This window comes from Canis lupus, chromosome 24 (genome assembly GCF_003254725.2).
Source record: "Canis lupus dingo isolate Sandy chromosome 24, ASM325472v2, whole genome shotgun sequence".
Lineage (NCBI taxonomy): Eukaryota > Metazoa > Chordata > Mammalia > Carnivora > Canidae > Canis > Canis lupus.
The window spans coordinates 23361609-23379434 of NC_064266.1; the positions used below are offsets into that span (position 1 = coordinate 23361609).

The 17826-nt window shown below is 38.8% G+C and overlaps 1 long non-coding RNA gene across 7 annotated transcripts in view; it reads left to right on the forward strand.

The window, feature by feature from the left end:
- Window positions 1–17826, forward strand: part of LOC112673834 (uncharacterized) — a 167689-nt gene that overhangs the window by 27906 nt on the left and 121957 nt on the right. For 5 of the 7 annotated variants that reach the window (XR_007405621.1, XR_007405623.1, XR_007405617.1 and 2 more), the window contains one exon: window positions 2865–4420. The exons of the other annotated variants lie outside the window; for them this stretch is intronic. This is a non-coding gene — a long non-coding RNA (uncharacterized LOC112673834). Of the gene's footprint in view, window positions 1–2864; window positions 4421–17826 lie in introns of those variants that run through there. 7 annotated transcript variants of the gene reach the window in all.

Sequence of the window (17826 nt, forward strand, 5' to 3'; positions counted from 1 at the left end):
TTCCTGGCATTCTGGCCATCTGTATGGTATTGCATTGTTTTAGTTTTAGATATTCTAGTGAGTGTGAAATGATATGTCATTGTGGTTTTAATTTATATTTTCCTATTGGCTAATAGAGTATTAGTTGAGTATCTTTTCTTATGTTCTTTTGGCCATTCATATATTTTATGTTGTGAAATGTCTATTCAGTTGTTTTGTCCATCTTCTTAAAATTGAGGTGTAAAAGTTTTTGTAATGTGTTCTAGATAGAAGTCATTTGTGAAATATATGTGTTGCAGATACCTTCTTCCAGTCTCTAGCTTGCCTTTCACTTTTTTAAGTGTATCTTTTGGAAAGCAGAAAGTTTTATCCTTTTATAAAGTCCAATTTATCAATTTTTTCTCTTATAGTTAGTGCTTTTATGTCTTCAGAAATCTTTGGCAATATCAAGATTGCAACGTTTCCTTTTAGAGTTAGCAATATATATTTTAGATGTCTCTTTAGAAGGAAGCTAACCTTTAATATGGGCCTATAATATACCAGGCCCTTTCAATACCTAATTGGATCTATAATGTGATTGCAGTTTTATGTATTGTTGAATGTATCAATAATCTTAAATTTCTTTATATGTGATATGGAGGTATATAGAAACAACTGATCATGTTATAGAAATTATATCTCTATTTAATAACAGACCTCATATTGACTACATTTGTGGTGGACAAGTAGAGGACCAAAAACACTGGAGAAGTTGCTCAGGAAGGTACAGGGAGAAGTTAGGAAGATAGACAGGCAATTATATAAAAAACAAACATACGAAATCCTAAGCTCTGAAATTGCAAATGGAATCTGGAAAGAATGACAGTAATAAAACCTAACCCTCTGACAAGGGGTAATCTAGGGATAGTAAGTAAACCTTATGTATTCCCAGTGTGACAGGTTGAAAAAGTTTCTACAGACCTGGATTCTAGGATGAGAGCCTTGAAGACTATACAGCATTAGTTGAGATGATCACTGGCTAGGGCCCACAGAAATACACTGCTCTCTTATTCCTTTCACTTATGCTTGATTAGTCCTGAGTCTGGCTCTGAAAAGTGAAAGGAAGGTGAAGAATTCATACTACCAGTATCTCCTCTACCCTTCATTGGGGTTGTATACTATTAAAGGTCAGAGAGAGAGGTGAAAAAATGGGATCCAATACCCTGGTAACCTTACCTTCCCTCCAGGTAGATCTAAGTTTTTTATATCCTGACTCTACTACTCAGTTTTATTTTTTTATTTTTTTTTTTATTTATTTATTTTTTTTGTGATAGTCACAAAGAGAGAGAGAATGAGGCAGAGACACAGGCAGAGGAGAAGCAGGCTCCATGCACCAGGAGCCCGACGTGGGATTCGATCCCGGGTCTCCAGGATTGCGCCCTGGGCCAAAGGCAGGCGCCAGACCGCTGCGCCACCCAGGGATCCCCTACTACTCAGTTTTAAAAAGAGAGCTACTCCTCTCTTTTCCTATCTCAAGACCTGGAGTCCTTCATCCCCACTTTCAGGATTTTTCACTAATACCTTATTCCTTTCTGCCTAGTCCCAGCATTCACACAGAGACAGCTTGGAATAAGGAAAGCAATGGCTGGTTTACAGACATTGAAAACTCTCAACCTCAAGCATGGCTTTGGCTATTGTTTGTTCAAGTTTTTCAGAATGGAAATTTTTATTGGTTTTCTGGTTAAAAGGAAATAAAGGCTCATAAAAATGAAACAATTTGGAAATAAAATACGAAAGCCCTCCAGAATTTTTATTATGCATCTACAAACACACACACGTTTTTATAAAACAGGCATCATAATATGCATTCTACTGTATAATTTTTTCCATTAATAAATTGTAGTTTTTCTATGTCAGTACTAACAGATCTTTCTTCTTATTATTAAAACTGCATAATAAAGAAGGGCTATAAATTCTGGAAAAATAGGGATGCCTGTGTGGCTCAGAGGTTGAGTGCCTGCTTTCAGCTCAGGGCATGATCCTGGGATCAGGGATCGAGTCCGACATCAGGCTCCCTGTGAGGAGTCTGCTTCTCCCTTTGCCTATCTCCCTGCCTCTCTCTCTCTCTCTCTCTCTGTCTCTCATGAATAAATAAATATTTTTTTAAATTCTGGAAAATAGGCAAATGCACATAACGATTAATTTTTTATATATTACAGTATCATAACAGGATTCATTCAGTGTGTTGTCTTTCATTAGCAAGGTACACAGTTCAGTGAGCTGTATAAACTGCAATGAACATGGTTCATAAATGCAGTATTTCCATCAATCCCTACATATGCATATGAAGCATGTTGCCTCAGTTAATTGTGTCATCGGTTTCACCAAATGAGCCTGTCCTCTCTGTTGTTAAACTAGAAGTAACCAAGGGGGTAAGTGTCTGATTTTTTTTATAAATCTGTTTCTAGACTCTGTGGCCACTCTCTATGTCATTGTGTGGGTATATTGTAGTTTACTTAATCCTTTTCTTTTTAACTCAACAGAAAACATTTAATTAAAAATAAATATTTAGTTTGCAAGGATACTTTGTAATCATATTTTATGCTTCATTTCACTTGCTCTCATTTAAACTTAATTTTAGAGTTCACTACAACTTTCAATTCAATTCTGAGATTTTTTTTAAATTGAAGTATAATTAGCATACAATGGTATATTAGTTTCAGATATACAACATATTGATTCAACAGTCCTGTACATTACTCAGTGCTCACCATAAGTGTAGTCACCATACAGTGTTATTACAATGTTCTTGATTATATTCCCCATGCTATGCTTTTCATCTCTATGACTTACTTATTTTATAACTAGAAATTTATACCTCTTTTTTTTTTTTTTTTTTATGACAGGCACACAGTGAGAGAGAGAGAGAGAGGCAGAGACACAGGCAGAGGGAGAAGCAGGCTCCATGCACCGGGAGCCCGACGTGGGATTCGATCCCGGGTCTCCAGGATTGTGCCCTGGGCCAAAGGCAGGCGCCAAACCACTGCGCCACCCAGGGATCCCTGGAAATTTATACCTCTTAATCTTCTTCACCTATTTCACCCATCATCCCACCTACCTCTCCTCTGGCAACCACCAGTTTGTTCTCAACACCAAACAAACAAATAATTTGATTTAAAATGGGCAGAGGAAAAAAAAATAGGCAGAGGACCTGGGTAAACATTTTTCCAAAGAAGACATACCAATAGCCAACAGACAGATGAAAAGATGCTCAACACCACTTATCATCAGGAAAGTACAAATCACAACCACCATGAAATATAACCTTAACTCAAAGTGGCTAATATATTAAAAAAAAATAACAAATATTGACAAAGATGTGGAGAAAAGGGAGTCCTCTTGTACTGTTGGTGGAAATGGAAATTGGTGCAATCACTGTGGAAAAGAGTATATAGGGTCCTCAAAAAATTAAAAATAGAAATGTCACATGATCCAGCAATTCTGCTACTGGGTATTTATCCAAATAAGCCAAAACTACTAATTCAAAAAGATATATGCACCCCTATGTTTGTTGCAGCATTGCTTACAATAGCCAAGATATGGAAGCATCCCAAATGTCCATCAATAGATGAATGAATAAAGAAGAATATGTGTGTGTGTATATATATATATATATATATACACATACAATGGAATATTACTTGGTCATAAAAAGAATGACATCTTGCCATTTGTGACAATATGGGTGGCCTAGAGGACATTATGCTAAGTGAAATAAGTGATTTCACTTATATGTGGGATCTAAAAACAAATGAATAAACAAAAAAACCTGACTCTTAGCCAGTCATATATATTTTTTAAATATTTTATTTATTTATTCATGAGAGACACAGAGACAGAGAGAGAGAGAGACAGAGAGAGAGAGGCAGAGACATAGGCAGAGGGGGAGAAGCAGGCTCCATGAAGGGAGCCTGATGTGGGACTCGATCCCAGGACCCCAGGATCACACCCTGTAGCCAGTCATATTTTAATGGACATCTAAGTTTCTGGGTTTTTTGGAATTATGAATAACAATGTAGTGAACATCCAGATTCATGTATTATTATGGACTTATCTGATTACTTCATTGAAATAAAGAAGTAGAATTGATGGGTCAAAATATATGACATTTAAAATTTGATAAGTTATTGCCAAATTGCCTTCTACAAAGGTTGAATCAGCTTACCTTCCCATTAACACTTGAATCAGCTTATATTCCTATCATCTTTCCCCACAAATCCAGCAACACTGGGTATCACTAATTATTTAAAATTTTGCCATCATAATAGGTAAAAACTGATGTCCTATTCTATTAAGTTTATTTGTCAATGAAGTTGAGCATCTGTTTGTGGGGGATTTTTGACAAATTTACTGGTCATTTGTTATTTCTTTTTTTTTAATAAAAAAATTTTTAAAGATTTTATTCTTATGTAATCTTTACATCCAACGTGGGGCTTGAACTCACACCCCAAGACCAAGGGTTACTTGCTCTACTGACTGAGCTATCCATCCCATTTGTATTTCTTTATAAATTTTCTGTACATGTCCTTTGCCCGTTTTTCAATTTTAAAGTTCAATTTCTTTTTCTTTCTTTTTTTAAAGATCTTATTTATTTACTTAGAGCAATAGAGAGTACAAGCAGGGGGAACAGCAGAAAGAGGGGGAGAAGCAGGCTCCCCGGTGAGCAGGGATCCCAGCTCGGGGCACAATCCCAGGACCCTGAGATCATGACCTAACGGAAGGCACGCACTTAACCAACTGAGCCACCCAGCCCCCCTCTTTTTAAAAAAAATATGTATTTATTTGTCAGAGAGAGGGGCAGGCAGAGGGAGGGGCAGGCTGCCCAGCTGAGCAAGGAGTCCGATGCAGGACTTGATCCCAAGACCCTGGGATCATGACCTAAGCCAAAGGCAAATGCTTAACCAAATGAGCCACTCAGGCATCCTGGTTCAATTTCTTTTCTTGGGGATTTAGGGAATGTCTTATAGATCATTGCAGTAACCATTTACCTATATACATGTTGCAGGTATTTTCCATAGTTTAAAATTTTTTAAGGGTGCCTGTGTGGCTCAGTTGGTTAAACATCCAACTTTTTATCTTAGTTCAGGTCTTGGTCTGAGGGTTGTGAGTTCAAGCCCTCCATTGAGCTCCATGCATGTTGGGCATGGAGCCTACTTTAAACAAAAAATTTTTAAATGCTATTAAGGTACATTTTTCCACCCAGAATTTTTTTCTGTATCCAAATCTGTCAATCTCTTCCTCTATGGCTTATAGTATTTTTTTTTTTTTTTAATGATAGTCACACACAGAGAGAGAGAGAGAGAGGCAGAGACATAGGCAGAGGGAGAAGCAGGCTCCATGCACCGGGAGCCCGACGTGGGATTCGATCCCGGGTCTCCAGGATCGCGCCCTGGGCCAAGGGCAGGCGCTAAACCGCTGCGCCACCCAGGGATCCCCGGCTTATAGTATTTGTATCATTGTTCAGGTTTAAATAGTATGACCAAGAGTTTTTGTTCCTCATTCCTTTTACTCTACTTTCTATATAAATTAAATATGGAATCTACTTTTTTTTTTAAAGATATTATTTATTTATTCATGAGAGACACACAGATTCAGGTTCTAATGGTGTCTGGAACATCAAATAGCTCTTAAAAATAAAACTGGGGGGGATCCCTGGGTGGCGCAGCGGTTTAGCGCCTGCCTTTGGCCCAGGGCGCGATCCTGGAGACCCGGGATCGAGTCCCACGTCGGGCTCCCGGTACATGGAGCCTGCTTCTCCCTCTGCCTATGTCTCTGCCTCTCTCTCTCTCTCTCTCTCTCTGTGTGACTATCATAAAAAAATTTTTTTAATTAAAAAAAAATAAAAATAAAACTGTGATGGATTGAGTGTGAATTAGTCAAACAGGGATTAAATTTCCCTTGAAAAAAAAATTTCCCTTGAAATACATATGGATTTAATAATTGGCAGGAAAGTTCTTTGTAATAAAAAAAAATGTTTAGGAGAATGTTTGACATCTTTTTTTGAGAATGTTTGACATTTTAGAGAAATGCAAAATTTTGCTATACTATACTGTTTCAGCTTATAGATTCCCTCTGAAACACTGATATCACAGTCATAGGCCAAATAGTCCCAATCAGGACGTGAAAAAGTATAGAAATTTCTGTATTTAAGAAATTTTAACTTAGTCTCTATTTTACAAGAATTTCAAACACCCTAAACTTATTTTGATGGAAGAAACTTCTTCATACCTCCCCTTTGGAGTTCAGAGTCTAGAAGAGGAGTCCATGTACTAACAAATGAAAGTGTCCACACACTATTCCACACAAATATGTGTCTGTTGTATGGTGCAGAGAAAAGGATGTCCTAACGATACATGCTACCTAAAGCAACCTAGAAAGGGAGTTCAGGTAATGCTGCACCTGAGCCCTAAGAGAAAAGCTGTTCACCTGCTGAATTAATAGGGACAGAGGGGTTGCATGTGTAAAGATTCAGAAGTGGGAAGACAGCTTGGAATATATAGGAAACTGCAATTAATTTGAGATACCAAAACATAATACAGGAGAGGAACACAACGAGACAGGACTGCAGGTACAGTCAGAGGTCTGACTAAAGAGGAGTTGGGGGTCCAAGAATCTTGGGTTTAGTACTGAAAGATCAACATTTTGACTATTATCATAGCAGCTCTGCACTTATATATTTTTTAATCTCACCTTTTTCTTTTTCTTTTTTTTTTTTAATCTCACCTTTTTCAAGGCATAATTTCTATACAGTAAAGTGCACATCTTGGTGACTTGACAAATATATACACTTCTATAACTACCACTACTCAATCTATAGAATTTTACTATTACCTCAAAAAATTTCTTTGTGCCCCCTTCTCAGGAGCAGCCACTATAGATTTCTTTCACTATAAATTAGGATCTTTTCTAAAGTTTTAATTAAATAGAATCACATAATATATGCTTTTGTGTCCAGCTCCTTTTGTTCAGCATGATGTTTTGAGATTCATCCATGTTATTATTTATAAAAGTAGTTAATCTTTTTTATTGCTGAGATTTCATTTATATCCCACAATTTGTTTATGTAGTCACATACTGGTAGACATTTGAATACTTTCCAGTTTCTGGCTATTACAAAGCTGCTGTATATATTTGTGTATAGGGTTGTTTTTTTTTTTTCTCAGAAGAAAGATAATCTTTTTTTCCCTTTGGGACGTAAAACTGAGATTATGTAAGCTTGAAGATGCTGCACCTTTCTCCCCTGGTGGCATAGAGGAAGTCTTTCTATGATAGAAAAGATTAAGAAAAATGCATAGGGAGAAATGGGAACAGGGGGAGAGAGAAAGAGAATCCCTACATACTCCAGGAATTACTTATGCCTGATAGGAACACACACATTTAGACAGAATTGGAACTTGTCAGAACCTCATAAAGAAGGAAATGGAGGCTAGAGAAGGACACAGTGGAGACAACTGGAATTCATGAATCATGTTCTCAATGTCCTGAATTCCATAGTGTCAGCCTTTTCTTTGAAATTAGACATGAAAACTGCCAGCCAGAGGCCTTGACACAGAGGGATAAATGGACTTCTCACTGTGAAGTAAGGAGATCACTAAGGCAGGGGAGGTGTTTCCCTACCACTCTCCTCTCCACCCATCCTCAATTCAGTTTAACAGATATGTATATATTTTTAAGATTGATTGATTGATCTGAGAGAAGTAGGGGGGAGGGGAGAGGAAGAGGGAGAGAGAGAATCTCTAGTAGGCTCCCTGCTGAGCACAGAGCCCAACATGGAGTTCATTGCATAACCCTGAGATCATGACCCAAGCTAAAATCAAGTCAGATACTCAAATCTACTGAGCCACCCAGGTGCCCCTCAACAGATATGTATTAACATCTGCCTGTGAATGGACTAGTGTGATGGAGTTTGGGGACATAAATATACCCTCTCTCCCTTCACAAGACCTCACATTAGTAAAGGAGGGATAACTTCAGCCTAGAGGTGAGGGCAGTAAGGAGCCAAATCTTAGAGAATAAAATGAAAAAGAGATAAGAGTGCTACAGGCAGAGGTATAGAGACAAGAAACATTTAGTGTTCTAGAGTATATGGTCAAAGGGGAGTAGCCAGAAATAATGCTGGAGAAGGAGTTGGGTCATAAAGGATCCTGAATGCCACACCAAAAAGTTTCCATTTTATGTTGTAGGCATTGGGAAGTCGTATTCATTTTTGAAAGATGCCATAACAGGGACGACTGGGTGGCTCAGTGGTTTAGCACCTGCCTTAGGCCCAGGGTATGATCCTGGGGACCTGGGATCAAATGCCGCATTGGGCTCCCTGCATGGAGCCTGCTTCTCTTTCTGTGTCTCTCATGAATAAATGGATAAAATCTTTAAAAGGAGAGAGAGAGAGAGAGAGAGAGAGAGAGAGAGAGAGAGAGAGAAGCCATAACAAAGTACCATAGACTGGGAGACTTAAACAACAGGAAGTTTATTTTCTCACAATTCTAGAGGCTAGAGGTCCAAGATCAAGGTATCGACAGGTTTGGTTTCTTCTGAGACCTTTCTTTGGCTTGCGGTTGGCTGTCTTTCCCCTCTCTGTCTTCATATGGTCCTCCCTCTACTTGTGTTTGTGTCTAAATTTCTCACTTAAAAAAAATATTTCATGTATCTATTTGACAGAGAACAAGCAGGAGGAGAGGGGAAAAATAGGCCCCCCACTGAGCAGGGAGCCCGAGGCAGGGCTCATTCCCAGGGCCCCAGGATTATAACCTGAGCTGAAGGCAGAGGCCCAACTGACTGAGACATTCAGGTACCCCTAAATTTCCCCGTTTTGTAAGGACATAAGTCAGATTGCATTAGGGCCTAATTTTAACTTAATTACTTCTTTAAAGACCTGTCTCAAATACAGTCATATTCAGAGGTACTAGAGGTTAGTAGCGTTTTTAGGGGACAGAATTCAGCCCTTAAGAAGCCATTGAAAGATTTTAAGTAGAGAAGGGCATGAACATGGGCAGCCCGGGTAGCTCAGCGGTTTAGCGCTGCCTTCAGCCCAGGGCGTGATCCTGAAGACCCAGGATCGAGTCCCACGTCAGTCCCACAGGCTTCTCCCTCTGCCTGTGTCTCTGCCTCTCTCTCTCTCTCTCTCTGTGTCTCTCATTAATAAATAAATAAAATCTTTTAAAAAGAGAGAGAGAAGGGCATGAACAGATCTCTACTTCAGCAATGTTACTGGTAATAGTATGGAAGATGGACTGAAGAAGGATAAGACTATAAAGGTATAAAAGCTTATTAGGAGGCTTTTGGAGTTATCCCAACAAGAGTTGATAAGGGCTTGAATTAGAGAGCCTATTTTCAGACTGCTATTCAATTAGAAGACAGATTACCTGTGGATAGAGTGGCCTGTGAGTAGTTGATGACTCTTCCCACTAGGACAAATTCTACTATGTAAGATGTTTATGCACATAAGCTTTGAAGGAGAAGGGTAGGTAGAATGAGGCAGTAGGAAGTTCCATAAAGGATTCCTCAACCATATGGTTTTATAAGGTTCCCTAAGTTTGGATCATATTTCTTTAATCGTTACTGTTTCTATTCATATTCTTAACTCTTCTTATGCAGATTTATTTTTTATGTGGGAAAAAGACCAGAAGTTATAGAATTGAGGTCCTACTTGGAGCTGTAATTCTGGCAGTTACTAGGGAAGTAACCTTGGAAAAGTCATTTTATCACTCTGAACTTCAGTTTCCTTTTATGTAAAATGGAATGATAATAATATCTGGCTCACAGGTTTGTTGAAAGAATTAAATGAGATCATGCATGAAAAATATTTTCGAAAGAGCTGTACACTTGTTATTTATTCTACTTGGTACCCCTAAAGGATATTTTTATGTCTATAGGTGGGAGTGGGAAAAATAGAGTCTTTACAGAGCATAGTGATGGCTTTGATTTATTGAGTTATCTGCTATGAGCTTTAGATAGGAGCCCTAGAGTGTCTTTCTTCTGGAAGAGAATCCCCAGGTCGTGGAGTTGTTGGGCAGTAGTTATACCAACATGTGAGAAAAATATGACTCTTCTCTGGGCTATTTGGATCTGATTACCAGGAAAGAAAAAAAATGCAGTTTGTTTTCAGCAAATGCTAGAATTTGGGGGACATGTTTAATATCACTAAAACAAAGGGAAAGAAGCAAATGGACAAAAGCAGATAAAAAGAGGTGAGAGCCGCAGAAGGAGTATGAAAACAAAAAGCAAAATAAAAAAGAAACTAAAAAAGGAAAAAAACAAAGACTTTCCAGATTTCTTATTCATGTTTCATTTCTTTAAGTAAAAGAACCTCAATCATAAGGAAAGGAAATATTCTTTTTAATATAATTTATGTATGTGTCTGGTCAATGTCAACTCATTAATAATACTATTGTTCGCAAGAAACAATTCCCGGAAATTTTGACTTGGGTTTTTAAATATATAATAATGAATATTTATGTGTATATACTTTCTACAGTGCAAACATAGAATATATATATCCCTTGATGTAAGATTTTATTTAACTTTTTTAAAAAAGGATGATTTACCCCAGGACAGAATTATGTCTCTGATAAATGTTTTGAAGTGAATAAAGTTTTAAAAACCCAAAAAAATAAAAAAGACTGTTTAGTTGATCAAATATAATGCTTCTAAAAACCATACTGCAGAGGGGAATGTTTCTTCAAAGAAGTCTGACATGTTTTCACATAAGAAAACTATACTTAAACTTGAAACCGAATACTAACAAGCCTCCCTGATAATCCACCAAGTTCTTAAGTTCTTATGGCAAGAATTGGTTACCGGATGAGGAGCACCTGGGTGGCTTAGTCGGTTTAGCATCTGACCCTTGATCTTAGGTCAGGTCTTGATCTCAGATCTTCAGTTCAGGCCCCACACTGGGCTCCAGGTTGGATGTGGAGCCTACTTTAAAAAAAAAAAAAAGAAGAAGAAGAAGAATTGGTCACCAGATGAGATCAGGGATCCATTTGTCATTCATTCAAAGGTATATGTTGAACATGGGGCTTTTTGTCGAGTGATAGGTATAGAGTGGTTGAATCAGGCATAATACTTGCTCTCATGGAGCTTACCTCTATGTGGGAGACCTAAACAGTAAATAAATTATAAATATATAAGCAACATATAATTACAAATTGTGATAATTTTTATGAAAGAAAAGAACACAGTGCTATGGATGAGAATTACAGTGGAAACTTGAATGTGGATGACTGAGGAAATGACATTTAAACTGAATCTCAAAAAAATAAAAATAAAAATAAAAATAAACTGAATCTCAAAGGATGAGTGAGAGTTAGTTCTGAAAAGAATGAAGAGGAAAGTAGTCTAGACAGAGGTAACAACATGTTTGTAGCCCTGAGATGAAGATTTCTTTGGGGGTTCATCAAAGCAGGCTTGTATGGCAGATCTTGGGAGTCTAGTGCAGGTAAAGCTCAGTAAAAAAATAAGATCCTCCTTTTGTTTTCCCATCCTTATAGTTCATGTTGACTAATTGCTAAGTATCTTGGGTATGGTCAAGGCTAAAATAACTGCTAACATTTGAAACAGAGGTACTCATGAGACCAGGGCTAATTCCATCTCTGGTGAGGACAAAGATTGGGAGTAGGGATCTAACTTAAGAATTGTTCTGTGCTGGCTCAGCCTATCAATAATCAATGTTGTGGTCGGAAAAGCCTTCTGGTTCTTATTATGATTGCAAAATGCCCTTCAGAAACAACCATCAGGAAACTGAAAAAATAAAAGTTTATTACTTATAGAACCTGGAAATTGTACAGCACACCTAGGGCCACACAGGAAGGTTTTGCTTAGAGAGCATACTGGCTTGAGGTTCTGCTTTCACTGGGGTCTTCGTGGGTAAGGGCTTAGAATTCACAGGCTCATGCATTCCTGGTGAATGTAAAACATAAGAATGATAGTTTATTTTTTTATTTTTTACAAAAAATTTTAAAAAGATTTTATTTATTTATTCATAGAGACACACAGAGAGAGAGGCAGAGACACAGTCAGAAGGAGAAGCAGGCTCCATGCAGGGAGCCCGACGTGGGACTGATTCCAGGTCTCCAGGATCACGCCCTGGGCTGAAGGTGGCGCTAAACCGCTGCGCCACCGGGGCTGCCCCAAGAATGGAAGTTTAAAGTGTAGGAAGAGAAAAAACAAGTGGTCCAAATGGTCAGTTGTCAGAATCAACCAAGATGTCTAAAACAAAAGAGCCTCAGTTTTGGGGATATAGAGACAGCTTGGCTTTTTATCTTGCTGTGTGGTTGGCAATGTGTTTAATCACAATAGCTGTCTTTTATTTATTATTATTATTATTATTGAAATATAGTTGACATACAATAATAGTTTCCATTGTATAACATAGTGATTCAACAACTGCATATATTATGAAATGCTCACCTTTACCATATTTCCAATGCTGTACTTTCCATCCTTGTTTATTTTTTAACTGGAAGGTTGTACCTCTCAAATTCCTTTCATAGGAAAAAAAAAAAAAACTAAGGCAAGTTTATGGAAGCCTTGAATATTAGGCTAATGAGTTTTAAACATGGTTTGTAGACAATGAGTAGGTATCTGCTGTTTCTGATCCCTTCTTTTTTTAAAGATTTATTTGTTTATTTTAGAGAGAGAGAGAGAGAGCAAGTGAGGAGAGGGAGGGGCAGAGGGAGAGAGAATCAAGTAAACTCCCCGCTGAGCCGGAAGCCCGACACAGGGCTCTCTATCCTAGGGCCCCCAAGACCATGACCTGAGCCAAAATCAAGAGTCTGGCGACTTAAGTGACTGAGCCACCCAGGTGCCCCTCTGATCCCTTCTTAAAATTCAGATTCTAAAGAACCACCAGCTTTCTTTATATCCCGCCTTCTTCAACAAAACTAGAAAAGGTATTAATCTTTTTTTAAAAAAAAGATTTTATTTATTTATTCATGAGAGACACAGAGAGAGAGAGGCAGACATAGGCAGAGGGAGAAGCAGGCTCTATGCAGAAAGCCCAGTGTGGGACTCGATCCAGGGATCTCCAGGATCATTCCCTGAGCCTAAAGCAGATGCCCAACTACTGAGCCACCCAGACATCCTGAAAAGGTAATCTTTATACTTGGTGACTAATGACCTACACTTGAGGTTGCTTCTTTTAATATTTGCATTTTAGCCAGCTTCTGTAACTTTACGCCTCTTCACCCCAATAGTGAGATCAGTGGCAAAAGAAATGTTAGAAATCAGAAAGTCAAACCACAAAATTCCACATTCACATTCTTCCCAGGTTGACCAAACTGGAACCCTCCAAACTTGTTCCCTAGAACCTCCTGGGTCAGAGGAACATGTGTCTTCCTATTCCTCTATATTTGTTGGTTCCTCTGCTTTCTGTGGCATGAGCAGTCTCCTCCAGGGCCCTGCCAGCTACTCCTCTGAGAGGAAAGCCTAGGAAAAGCTCTCCCTCTTCTGCCTTTATGTGTACTTTCCCTCCCTCTGTCCAAGTCTCCAGTGTCTATTTGGTGCTATTTTAATTAACATTTAATGACATATTCATTCCACAGTCTTTTTTAGCTGGCATCCTGTAACAATATCTAGTTGCCACCTCTACTACCTAGACTAGTAGTAAGGAGATTTTTAAAAGAGCCTTGTTGGAATTAATCCATTTTCCATAGAGCACTATTACAGTACCCAATTAATTGGCAATTAATTATGAATGCAGTCATATGACTTCAGCTTAACATGGATTTACACACACATCATGCTTTTATACTTATTTCTAAACAACCTCCTGTCCACTCTCAATTTATACCAGAACCCCACATGGAACTCTTCTAGTCACAGTTAAAGTAGCAACTTCCCAACTATATTCCATTGCCATTTCTAACTTCTAGATTTAAATGCCCTCTACAGACCCCCTTGAACCCCAACTACTAACATACCACTTTTTCCTTTTTAAAATTTAGAATCAATTAATTAACATATTGTTTATTATTAGTTTCAGAAGTAGAGTTAAGTGAGTCATCAGTTCCATACAACACCCAGTGCTCATTACATCAAGTTCCCTCCTTAATGCCCATCACCCAGTTACACCATTCTCTCATCCATCCCACCTCCAACAACTAATGTACCACTTTGAAATCTGCCTGAAAAATGTCCAACTTACCATTTCCTTCCCTGTTATACAACTTAACACATGTGTTCCCACCATATTCAGGCCCTTTTCAAGTCTTCTTTACAACTGTTTCTAAGAAAGCTTCTATCACCTATGAAGCATAGAGCCTTATATATTCTGTTGTTCTTATTGTCACCTCCATTCAAATGTTAGGATAAATACCAGTTAGGACAAAAACCTAAAAGACAATTATATTTTAATTATCTTAACCCTAGACAGACTAAAATAAGTCACAACCCATACATAAATCATGTATAATTGGGAGAGAAAGGTCTAGTTTTAGCACAAGAAGAGAGGCAGCAGAGCAGCCCCGGTGGCTCAGTGGTTTAGCACCGCCTACAGCTCAGGGCATGATCCTGGAGATCTGGGATGGAGTCCCACATCAGGCTCCCTGCATGGAGCCTGCTTCTCCCTCTGCCTGTGTCTCTGCCTCTCTCTCTCCTCTCTGTGTATTCTCATGAATAAATAAATAAAATATTTTTTAAAAATCATGAAAAAAAAAAGGCAGCAGAGAAAAGGATAGGATTTTTGTCACATCCCTAGATTTAAGCTTCTTTTGCTAAAACTTCATAAAAGCATATGTCAAGAGAATTTAGACCATGATTGTCCTGGAAGTTGACAGCAGGCTGCACTTCATTCTGGGCAGCTCACATCTGGGAATTAACATTGGAAAAATGTCTTTGTCTTGTCCCTCTTCTTCCTCACAGACATCTGGAAGGTCACCAGTGACTTTCAAATTGCTAGAAGACAATTTTCTGTCCTTATCATAACTGACCTTTCTGGAACATTGGACACTATTGTATTGTCTCCTTCTTGAAATTCCTCTTGGACAGGTCTCTCTTGGCTCTCTTCGTTCTTCTCTTTGTTCCCTCAGTTTCCTTTACTGACTTCCTTCTCTGCAGCACTTTAAATATTAGAACACTCCATACTTCTATTTTCCACTCTCTTTTTTGTTTGTTTTCAGTATGTGCTCCCTGGATGACAGACTCTGTAGCTAGGGCACAGGGGTACAAGAGCAGCTGGCTCTAGGGCTCCCAAACAGACTAGGTTTGACCACTCACCACTGACAAAATCCAAAGGGTGAAACACAAATGGTGGTAAAACAAGAAAGGAATATTTCAGCGAGGCCAGCTCCAGGAAGACAGCAGACTAATGTCTCCAAAGTGCTGAAAATACTTCCAGGTTTATATGAGGAAAATGTGAGACAGAAGACATTGGGTACCTGCAGGTGAGTGGTGAAGGTCAAGTTGTTCTTTGTCTGGGGGTCAGTTATGGGCAGGAGTTTTGCTGGCTCAGGGCAGTCCTTATTGCTTGAGGGAATAGTTTTGGTTCCCATTAGGGGACACTTTGCCCTTGGGGTCTTTAGCCTGAATTAAGAGATCAGTAGGAGAGAAGAATTTAACCAATTAGAAAGTTTGTGGTCAAAATGGAAGTAGATGAAGTCCTCTTTCAACTCTATATTCATGCCTCTGAAATCTCCATCTCTAACTCATTTATTCCCTCTGAGCATGAGATGGATATATACAGCTATCTATACCCATAAAGACCTCATCCTTAATTATACCCTAAACCAAGCTCTTTATCTCCCTTATCCTGTCCAGCTCCCAGTCCATGCTTTTGTTCATGAATCCCCCAACTTGGGAATGACACCACAATTCAGACTGTCAGCATTCTCCATTCCTTCCTTTCTAATTGTGTATCAAGTCTTGTTTATTTTATTTCCATGGTATGTTTTGACCCTAAATCCTGCTATTGGAGAGAACCCACATGGAGCTCAGCAATCTCCCTGAACTAAGAAGATGGAGCTAGAGATCCAGGGTGGCCAAACCAGCTAGAATTCACAGAGCAGAATTCTGAGAAGAGGGCTGCACAAAGAGCACTCCAAAGATCTACAGAGAATCTCCCTTGAGTCTTCAGCTAAATACTGATTAGAAGGAAACTACCTGAGGCTGGGTAAAGTACCATAGGAAAAGAACAAAGAGAATAATCCTGATTCTGATTGTAGGGGAGAAGGATTTGCTCTCTGATGGAAATGTGCTGCACACATTGGAAAAAACCAAGATGTTAATACTAAATTATAATAATAATAATAATTATAATATTAACAACCATGTAAAGGCTACTATAAGAGTACCCAATTTTACCTAGTAGTAGTCAGGAAATATGTGTTTTGGAAAAAAGTCTCAAACACTGGAGATACTGATTTAAGAGTCATCAATTTGTGTATGGGAACTGAAGCCCAGAGAGTGGGTGAACTCACATAAAGAGAGTGTATGAACTTACACTTAAAGAGAGTGAACTCACTTAAAGAGAAGTTGCAAGAAAATAGTGAAGTCGTTGTTGTCATCATCATCACCATCATTATCATCCTAACCTTTACTGAGTGATTTTTACTATATGCTGGACATAGTGCCAAGAAATTCATATGCATTATCTCATTTAAATTTCACAAAAGCCTTACAAGTTTAGGCTCTGGAACCTTTGGCAATGGTAACATTTAGAAGGCTGACAGATTAAGATGCTTTCCATTAAGTGGATCTGAAAAGAGAGCCATCAGAGAAACAAAACAAGTTAAGAGTTGGGATCCCTGGGTGGCTCAGTGGTTTGACAACTGCCTTTGGCCCAGGGGTCCCATGATCGAGTCCCACATTGGCCTCCCTGTTTGGAGCCTGCTTCTCCCTCTACCTGTGTCTCTGCCTCTCTCCTCTCTCTGCCTCTCATGAATAAATAAATAAAATCTTAAAAAAAAAAAAAAAGGAAAGGGAAGATGTCATAGAAGCCCAAGCAGAATCATGCTTTGGGAAGAGAGAGGTCAGCAATGCCACATGCTGCAAAGATACCAAGGAATCAGGGTGCCTGAGTGGGTTGAGCCTCCCTCCAACTCTTGATTTGGGCTTAGGTCATGATCTCAGGGTCATGAGATTGAGCTCTGCAATGAGGGTCAGGCTCCATACTCATGGAGTCTGCTTGAGATTCTCTCTCTCCCTCTGCCCTCTGCCTCCCTACCCCATCCACACTCATGCTCTCTCATACTCTCTCTCTTTCAAATAAATAAATCTCAAAAAAAGAAAAGAAAGGGGAGTGGTGGGGAAAGGGAGAAAAGAACAATAGAAAAGACAGACTGAAGAGCTTAGCCAAGTGTCTTATTTCCAGAAAGAAGGTAAGAATAAAAGAGAGAGAAAGGATGGGGCCAAGAGGTCTAATGGAAGAGTAGGTCTTGAGCAGCGGGAGGGACTCCTAGGTTGAAAGAAAGGAGAAGCAGAAGAAATAGAAGTTAGGGGAGTTTACTACTGAGGGTTCTGTTTTGGTCTTAAAAGTAGGAGGCAAAGTCATCTGCTGCAAATTAGGTGGGCAGGGGGCTGGAAGAGAGCAAGGAAAGTTTGTGATGTTGGTCAATAACTACTTAAATTCAAAACAATGTATCTGATCTTCTGGAGACTCTCTGTGGAGACTTTAATCAGAGCTGAAAACAGCAGGAAATATATCCTAATAGCTTCTCTTCTTCTGCAAAAAACTTGTACCCAGACTCTTTAGACGGATCCCTGCCTAATAAGATTTTTGTTATAGGGTTTTCTCTGTGGAGGGGGACAGGAAAAAGTGATATATAGAGGAGTAAAAATCATGAATATAGGTAGAGCAAAATCATGAATGAGTGT